This window comes from Tursiops truncatus, chromosome 6 (assembly GCF_011762595.2).
Source record: "Tursiops truncatus isolate mTurTru1 chromosome 6, mTurTru1.mat.Y, whole genome shotgun sequence".
In the NCBI taxonomy this organism is placed as follows: domain Eukaryota; kingdom Metazoa; phylum Chordata; class Mammalia; order Artiodactyla; family Delphinidae; genus Tursiops; species Tursiops truncatus.
Genome location: NC_047039.1, coordinates 45,914,520 through 45,924,152, shown reverse-complemented (window position 1 = coordinate 45,924,152; position 9,633 = coordinate 45,914,520).

Here is a 9,633-nt window from a genome sequence, read left to right as displayed (position 1 = left end):
GGCCGTAACAAAGTACCACAGACTAGGTGACTTAAAACAACAGAAATGTTTTGTGTCACAGTTCTGGGGGCTAGAAATCCAGAATCGAAGTATTGGCAGGACCATGTTCTATCTGAAGACTGTAGAGAAGTCTCCTTCCTTGCCCCTTTCTAACTTCTGGTGGTTCCTGGCAATCCTTGCCTTGTAGGTACATCGCTCCACTCTCTGCGTCCACCTTCACATGGCCTGCTTCTCTGTGTACAAATCCCTGAATAAACTGTGATATTGATAATGTGGCCCCAAGCCTCACATAGACTTGAAGACAACACTGAATGAATACACATCAGTGATGCGTTATTTATCATTGCTGGGCTTAAGTGGAGAGCAGGAAGTCTAAGAAGGGGGAGGACTTTCTGTACCTGTCAGTGTGTCAGGTCTGGTAGGAGTGCATCTCAGGAATTCCTGCCCCACCTTTCTCCCTTTCCCTCACTTCTCCTTATCTGCCATCATCTTTATCCCAATGCTTTCCTTGGTTCTCTTCTCCTGTGAAATCACGTGTAATGTCCAGAATAGACGGAAGGCATGCTCAGGATTGGGATGATGGTTAGGGTGAAAGGTGTGTTCCTGTCCCAGCTTAAGTTTAGGACTTATTGAGAACAGAAATTGCCAATTTTGTCATCATGGTCACAATCTTCTTTTATCAGCTGATAGCCCTACTATCAGCTTCCTTCTGCATTGTGAGGTTATCATAAAGATCGTTTAAGATAACTATTTTCTCTGTCAAATGAAGCAGTTGGAAGATTACCCTTTGAAGAAAATTATAAAAATACTAAATTTGGGGAGACCTTCAAGATGGTGGAGGAGTAAGACGTGGAGATCACCTTCCTCCCCACAAATACATCAGAAATACATCTACATGTGGAACAACTCCTACAGAACACCTATTCCTACAGATCTCTGGCAGAAGACCTCAGACTTCCCAAAAGGCAAGAAACTCCCCACGTACCTGGGTCGGGCAAAAGAAAAAAGAAAAAGCAGAGACAAAAGAATAGGGACGGGACCTGCACCTCTGGGAGGGAGCTGTGAAGGAGGAAAGGTTTCCACACACTAGGAAGCCCCTTCACTGGCAGACACAGGGGTTGGCAGAGGGGGGGAAGCTTCGGAGCCACAGAGGAGAGCACAGCAACAGGGGTGCAGAGGGCAAAGTGGAGAGATTCCCGCACAGAGGAGCCGTGCCGACCAGCACTGACCAGCCCGAGAGGCTTGTCTGCTCACCCGCCAGGGCGGGTGGGGGCTGGGAGCTGAGGCTCGGGCTTCGGTCGGATTCCAGGGAGAGGACTGGTGTTGGCTGCGTGAACACAGCCTGAAGGGGCTAGTGCGCCACAGCTAGCCGGGAGGGAGTCCAGGAAAAAGTATGGACCTGCCGAAGAGGCAAGAGACCATTGTTTTGGGGTGCCCGAGGAAAGGGGATTCAGAGCACCACCTAAATGAGCTCCAGAGACGGGCGCGAGCCACGGCTATCAACACAGACCCCAGAGACGGGCATGAGACACTAAGGCTGCTGCTGCAGGCACCAAGAACCCTGTGTGCAAGCACAGGTCACTCTCCACACCTCCCCTCCCGGGAGCCTGTGCAGCCCGCCACTGCCAGGGTCCTGTGATCCAGGGACAACTTCCCCGGGGGTAATGCATGGCGCGCCTCAGGCTGGTGCAACGTCATACTGGCCTCTGCTGCCGCAGGCTCGCCCCGCATTCCGTACCCCTCCCTCCTCATGGCCTGAGTGAGCCAGAGCCCCTGAATCAGCTGCTCCTTTAACCCAGTCCTGTCTGGGTAAATAACAGACTCCCTCAGGTGACCTACATGTAGAGGCGGGGCCAAATCCAAAGCTGAGCCCCAGGAGCTGTGCGAACAAAGAAGAGAAAGGGAAACTTCTCCCAGCAGCCTCAGGAGCAGCAGCTTAAGTCCCCACAATCAACTTGATGTACCCTGAATCTGTGGAATACCTGAATAGACAATAAATCATTCCAAAATCAGGGTAGTGGACTTTGTGTGATTTTGTCTATATAGCTTTTCTTTTACCATTTGTCCTAGGGTTCTGTCTGTCCTTCTTTTTTTTTTTTCTTAGTATAGTTTTTAGCACTTCTTATCATTGGTGGATTTGTTTTTTGCTTTGGTTGCTCTCTTCTTTCTTTTCTTTTCTTTTTACTTTTTATTTTTAATACTTTTTAAATGTTTTTAATAACTTTCTTTTCTTTCTTTCTTTCTCTCTCTCTCTCTTTCTTTCTTTCTTTCTTTCTTTCTTTCTTTCTTTCTTTCTTTTTTTCTCTCTTTTCTTCTGAGCCATGTAGCTGACAGGGTCTTGGTGCTCTGGCCAGGTGTCAGGCCTGTGCCTCTGAGGTGGGAGAGCCGAGTTCAGGACATTGCTCCACCAGAGACCTCCCAGCTCCACATAATATCAAACAGCAAAAGCTCTCCCAGAGATCTCCATCTCAATGCTAAGACCCAGCTCCTCTCAACGACCAGCAAGCCATGGTGCTGTACACCCTATGTCAAACAACTAGCAAGACAGGAACACAACCCCACCAATCAGCAGAGAGGCTGCCTAAAATCATAATAAGGTCACAGACACCAAAAACACACTGCCAGATGTGGTCCTGCCCACCAGAAAGACAAGATCAGTCTCATCCACCGTAAAACGAGCACCAGTCCCCTCCACCAGGAAGCCTACACAACCCACTGAACCAACCTTAGCCACTGGGGGCAGACACCAAAAACAATGGGAACTATGAACATGCAGCCTGTGAAAAGGAGACCCCAAACACAGTAAGATAAGCAAAATGAGAAGACAGAGAAACACACAGCAGATGAAGGAGCAAGGTAAAAACCCACCAGACTAAACAAATGAAGAGGAACTATGCAGTCTACCTGAAAAAGAATTCAGAGTAATGATAGTAAAGATGATACAAAATCTTGGAAATAGAATGGAGAAAATACAAGAAACGTTTAACAAGGACCTAAAAGAACAAAAGAGCAAACAAACAATGATGAACAACACAATAAATGAAATTTAAAATTCTCTAGAAAGAATAAATAGCAGAATAACTGAGGCAGAAGAACAGATAAGTGACCTGGAAGATAAAATAGTGGAAATAACTAACATAGAGCTGAATAAAGAAAAAAGAATGAAAAGAATTGAGGACAGTCTCAGAGACCTCTGGGACAACATTAAGCACACCAACATTCGAATTACACGGGTCCCAGAAGAAGAAGAGAAAAGAAAGGGACTGAGAAAATATTTGAAGAGATTATAGTTGAAAACTTCCCTAATATGGGAAAGAAAACACTCAGTCAAGTCCAGGAACCACAGAGTCCCATACAGGTTAAATCCAAGGAGAAACACACCAAGACACATATTAATCAAACCATCAAAAATTAAAAACAAAGAAAGTATATTAAAAGCAGCAAGGGAAAAACAACAAATAACATACAAGGGAATCCCCATATGGTTAACAGCCTATCTTTCAGCAGAAAATTGGCAAGCCAGAAGGGAGTGGCAGGACATATTTAAAGTGGTGAAAGGGAAAAACCTACAACAAAGATTACTCTATCCATCAGGAATCTCATTCAGATTTGATGGAGAAATTAAAACCTTTACAGACAAGCAAAAGCTAAGAGAATTTAGCACCACCAAACCAGCTTTACAACAAATGCTAAAGGAACTTCTCTAAGCCAGAAACACAAGAGAAGGAAAAGACCTACAATAACAAACCCAAAATGTTAAGAAAATGGTAATAGTAACACACATATCAATAACTACCTTAAATGTAAATGGATTAAATGCTGCAACCAAAATACATAGAGTGGCTGAATGGATACAAAAACAAGACCCATATATATGCTGTCTACAAGAGACCCACTTCAGACCTAAGGACACATACAGACTGAAAGTGAGGGGATGGAAAAAGATATACCATGCAAATGGAAATCAAAAGAAAGCTGGAGTAGCAATTCTCATATCAGACAAAATAAACTTTAAAATAAAGACTATTACAAGAGACAAAGAAGGACACTACATAAGATCAAGGGATCAATTCAAGAAGGAGATATAACAATCGGAAATATTTATGCACCCAACATAGGAGCACCTCAATACATAAGGCAAATGCTAACAGCCATAAAAGGGGAAATCGACAGTAACACATTCATAGTAGGGGACTTTTACACCTCACTTTCACCAATGGGCAGATCATCCAAAATGAAAATAAATAGGGAAACGCAAGCTTTAAATGATACATTAAACGAGATGGACTTAATTGATATTTATAGGACATTCCATCCAAAAACAACAGAATACACATTTTTCTCAAGTGCTCATGGAACATTCTCCAGGATAGATCATATCTTGGGTCACAAATCAAGTCTTGGTAAATTTAAGAAAATTGAAATTGTATTAAGTATCATTTCCGACCACAACACTATGAGACTAGATATCAATTACAGGAAAAAAATCTGTAAAAACTACAGTACACATGGAGACTAAACAATACACTACTAAACAACCAAGAGATCACTGAAGAAATCAAAGGGGAAATCAAAAAATACATAGAAACAGATGACAATGAAAACACGATGACCCAAAACATATGGGATGCAGCAAAAGCGGTTCTAAAGGGAAGTTTATAGCAACACAAGCCCACCTCAGGAAACAAGAAACAGCTCAAATAAACAACCTAACCTTACACCTAAAACAGAGAAAGAAGAACAAACAAAACCCAAAGTTAGTAGAAAGAAAGAAATCATAAAGATCAGATCAGAAATAAATGAAAAAGAAATGAAGGAAACAATAGCAAAGATCAATAAAACTAAAAGCTGGTTCTTTGAGAAGATAAACAAAATTGATAAACCATTAGCCAGACTCATCAAGAAAAAAAGGGAGAAGATTCAAATCAATAGAATTAGAAATGAAAAAGAAGAAGTAACAACTGACACTGCAGAAATAGAAAGGATCATGAGAGATTACTACAAGCAACTCTACGTCAATAAAATGGACAACCGGGAAGAAATGGACAAATTCTTAGAAAAGCACAAACTTCCGAGACTGAACCAGGAAGAAATAGAAAATATGAACAGACCAATCACAAGCACTGAAATTGAAACTGTGATTAAAAATCTTCCAACAAGCAAAAGCTCAAGACCAGATGGCTTCACAGGCGAATTCTATCAAAGATTTAGAGAAGAGTTAACACCTATCCTTCTCAAACTATTCCAAAATATAGCAGAGGGAGGAACACTCCCAAACTCATTCTATGAGGTCACCTTCACCCTGATACCAAACAAAGATGTCACAAAGAAATAAAACTACAGGCTAATATCACTGAGGAACATAGATGCAAAAATCCTCCACAAAATACTAGCAAACAGAATCCAGCAGCAAATTAAAAGGATCATTCACCATGATCAAGTGGGGTTTATCCCAGAAATGCAAGGATTCTTCAATATATGCAAATCAATCAATGTGATACACCATATTAACAAACTGAAGAATAAAAAGCGTATGATCATCTCAGTAGAAGCAGAAAAAGCTTTCGACAAAATTGAACACCAATTTATGATAAAAATCCTCCAGAAAGTAGGCATTGAGGGAACTTACCTCAACATAATAAAAGCCATAGATGACAAACCCACAGCCAACATCGTTCTCAATGGTGAAAACCCGAAACCATTTCCTCTAAGATCAGGAACAAGACAGGCATGTCCACTCTCACCACTATTATTCAGCATAGTTTTGGAACCCGAACTGTGGGAAACAGAGAAGAAAAAGAAATAAAAGGAATTGAAATTGGAAAAGAAGAGGTAAAACAGTTACTGTTTGCAGATGACATGATACTATACATAGAGAATCCTAAAGATGCCACCAGAAAACTACTAGAATTAATCACTGAATTTGGTAAAGTAGCAGGATACAAAATTAATGCACAGAAATCTCTTGCATTCCTATACACTAATGATGAAAAATCTGAAAGAGAAATTAAGGAAACACTCCCATTTACCACTGCAACAAAAAGAATAAAATACCTAGGAATAAGCCTACCTAAGGCAACAAAAGACCTGTATGCAGAAAACTATAAGAAACTGATGAAAGAAATTAAGGATGATACAAACAGTTGGAGAGATATACCATATTCTTGGATTGGAAGAATCACCATTGTGAAAATGACTATACTACCCAAAGCAATCTACAGATTCAGTGCAATCCCTATCAAACTACCAATGACATTTTTCACAGAACTAGAACAAAAAATTTCACAATATGTATGGATACACAAAAGACCCTGAAGAGCCAAAGCAATCATGAGAAAGAAAAACGGAGCTGGAGGAATCAGGCTCCTTGACTTCAGACTATACTACAAAGCTACAGTAATCAAGACAGTATGGTACTGGCACAAAAACAGAAATATAGATCAATGGAACAGTATAGAAAGTCCAGATATAAACCCATACCCATATGGTCACCTTATTTTTGATAAAGGAGGCAAGAATATACAATGGAGAAAAGACAGCCTCTTCAGTAAGTGCTGCAGGGAAAACTGGACAGGTCCATGTAAAAGAATGAAATTAGAACCCTCCCTAACACCGTACACAAAGATAAACTCAAAATGGATTAAAAACCTAAATTTAAGGCCAGACACTATCAAACTCTTAGAGGAAAACACAGGCAGAACACTCTATGACATAAATCACAGCAAGATCCTTTTTGACCCACCTCCTAGAGAAATGGAAATAAAAACGGAAATAAACAAATGGGACCTAATGAAACTTAAAAGCTTTTGCACAGCAAAGGAAACCATAAACAAGTTGAAAAGACAACCCTTAGAATGGGAGAAAATATTTGCAAATGAAGCAACTGACAAAGGATTAATCTCCAAAATTTACAAGCAGCTCATGCAGCTCAATATCAAAAAAACAAACAACCCAATCAAAAAAATGGGCAGAAGACCTAAATAGACATTTCTCCAAAGGAGATATACAGATTGTCAACAAACATATGAAAGCATGTTCAGCATCACTAATCATTAGAGAAATGCAAATCAAAACCACAATGAGGTATCACCTCACACCAGTCAGAATGGCCATCATCAAAAAATCTAGAAACTGTAAATGCTGGAGAGGGTGTGGAGAAAAGGGAACCCTCTTGCACTGTTGGTGGGAATGTAAATTGATACAGCCACTATGGAGAACAGTATAGAGGTTCCTTAAAAAACTAAAAATAGAACTACCATACATCCCAGCAATCCCCCTACTGGGCATATACCCTGAGAAAACCACAATTCAAAAAGAGTCATGTACCACAATGTTCATTGCAGCTCTATTTCCAATAGCCAGGACATGGAAGCAACCTAGGTGTCCATCAACAGATGAACGGATTAAGAAAATGTGACACATTTATACAATGGAATATTACTCAGCCATAAAAAGAAACGAAATTGAGTTATTTGTAGTGAGGTGAATGGACCTAGAGCCTGTCATACAGAGTGAAGTCAGAAAGAGAAAAGCAGATACCGCGTACTAACACATATATATGGAATCTAAAAAAAAAATGTTCTGAAGACTCTATGGGTAGGTCAGAAATAAAGTCGCAGACGTAGAGAATGCACTTGAGGACATGGGGAGGGGGAAGGGTAAGCTGGGACAAAGTGAGAGAGTGGCATGGACATATGTACACTACCAAACGTAAAATAGATAGCTAGTGGGAAGCAGCCGCATAGCACAGGAGATCAGCTCGGTGCTTTGTGACCACCTAGAGGGGTGGGATAGGGAAGGTGGGAGGGAGATGTAAGAGGGAGGAGCTATGGGGATATATGTATATGTATAGCTGATTCACTTTGTTATAAAGCAGAAATTAACACCGTTGTAAAGCAATTATTCTCCAGTAAAGATGTTAAAAAAAAAAGAATACTAAATTTGGGAGATATTGATTATAAAAGTGAACTAAAAGATAGTAGGCATTTAATTTTAAAGTAAAATTTTATACATAAATCAAGTATAATATTTATATTTCAAGAATAAGTAAATAATTTATTTTAGTAAAAATTCATTAATAAACTAATATTTGCAAATGATCAAAATAATCTTAATCCAGAAAACTGACTGAAAATATTACCCTAATTCATAAAAAAATAAATAAAAGTTGCTCAGAAATATTACACTGATTTGAGGAGACATCTAAAATGATACTGGTAATCAACTCCAAACTAGTTATGCAAGTGACGTATTTCTTGGTCCTGAAATCTTCTTGTAAGCTGCTCAATGAACAGAGAATGCCTTTGGATTTCTACATGAATAACCTGCCAGGCACTGTTGTTATACTTTTGGGCTTGCAAGTAGTTGTGGATTCATCAGAAGTACTTCTTTATTCCAAGTCTGATATCCTCCCTTTGTGAGAATGATTGGCCCTCCTGCCTGATTTTCTGCTCCAGACACACTCCTGCCTTCTCCATTTGCTGATAAAGTCCACTTCGGAGTCTCTCTAAACTGCTTTCATTTCAAGATTGGAAGACATTCAGGTTGAAAGTGTTGAAGATCTGCTGCAGCATTTCTTTGATGGTAGTGAAAGCACTTTCCTTTGGAAACTGGTCAATTTTTGAAACCTGGAAGCATCCAAAGTTGCTCCTGTCCTATAGACATCTCAGAGGAAATTTTCCTCCTAGGTTTTCTAAATGTTGTAAAATCTTCCAGTTCCTCCTCCTTCAAAAGTGACACTCCAGAGAGCAGTCAGTAGGGGATAGAAGTAGCACCAAGGACAAATATGGCAAGCTCCACCTGGTCATCGTGGGCCCCTTTACTATGTACTCCTTCCTCGGAGAGAGCTTGGCTGTGGACCACTTTTGATTGCATAGATTCAACATCTCTGAATTTGTATATCTGTGGGAACTTTTGTTTTGCATGACGTTTCAGGGTCCCTGTACTTTCTCGTGGTCTTTTCCGATTTTTGTTTACTATTTTTCAATAATATACAAAACTCTGTAGCATCGTTGGACAGTGATACACATGCTCTATTTTAGAATCATGATAAATATAAACTATCTGCTATGAAAGACCAACAATCAGTTAAGTGAAAACAAAACAATGTCTTTGCCTTAGTTTAATTATTCGGTGCATAGCCTATTGTGGCTTTCCTTCCTCGAGTTAACGCTGCTTGTGCTCGTTCCAATCAAGATGACTGTCTCTGGGTGAAATGCTTGTTTAGATACAGTATCTGGTATGGTTTTCAAGACTTCGTTTTAGCTAATTGTGCTTTATCACACACTTGCACTTTGAAGTTCTTCTAAGGTGATTATGTACATTGAGATTTTGTTTAGTTTTTTCCTAGCAAAATCAGAATTGTGGAATGTGTGAAATTTGTCTTTGTTCTCCTATCTCCCCGTTTAGCTGTGCTCATGTCATTTCTACTCACAGTATTCCTCTTTTCCTCCCTCAGCAGTAAAGCAGAATGATGGAGAGTGCCAGTGCTGAAGCCAGGCTGCCTTGGTTTGGATCAGATGTGCCCCCCACAAACTTAAGCAGCTAATTAACTGCCTGGGCCTCAGGTCTTTGCTTACTCACACACAGGGCTTAGGACAGTGGCCAGCAACTGTCGGTATTCAGTAAAACTTA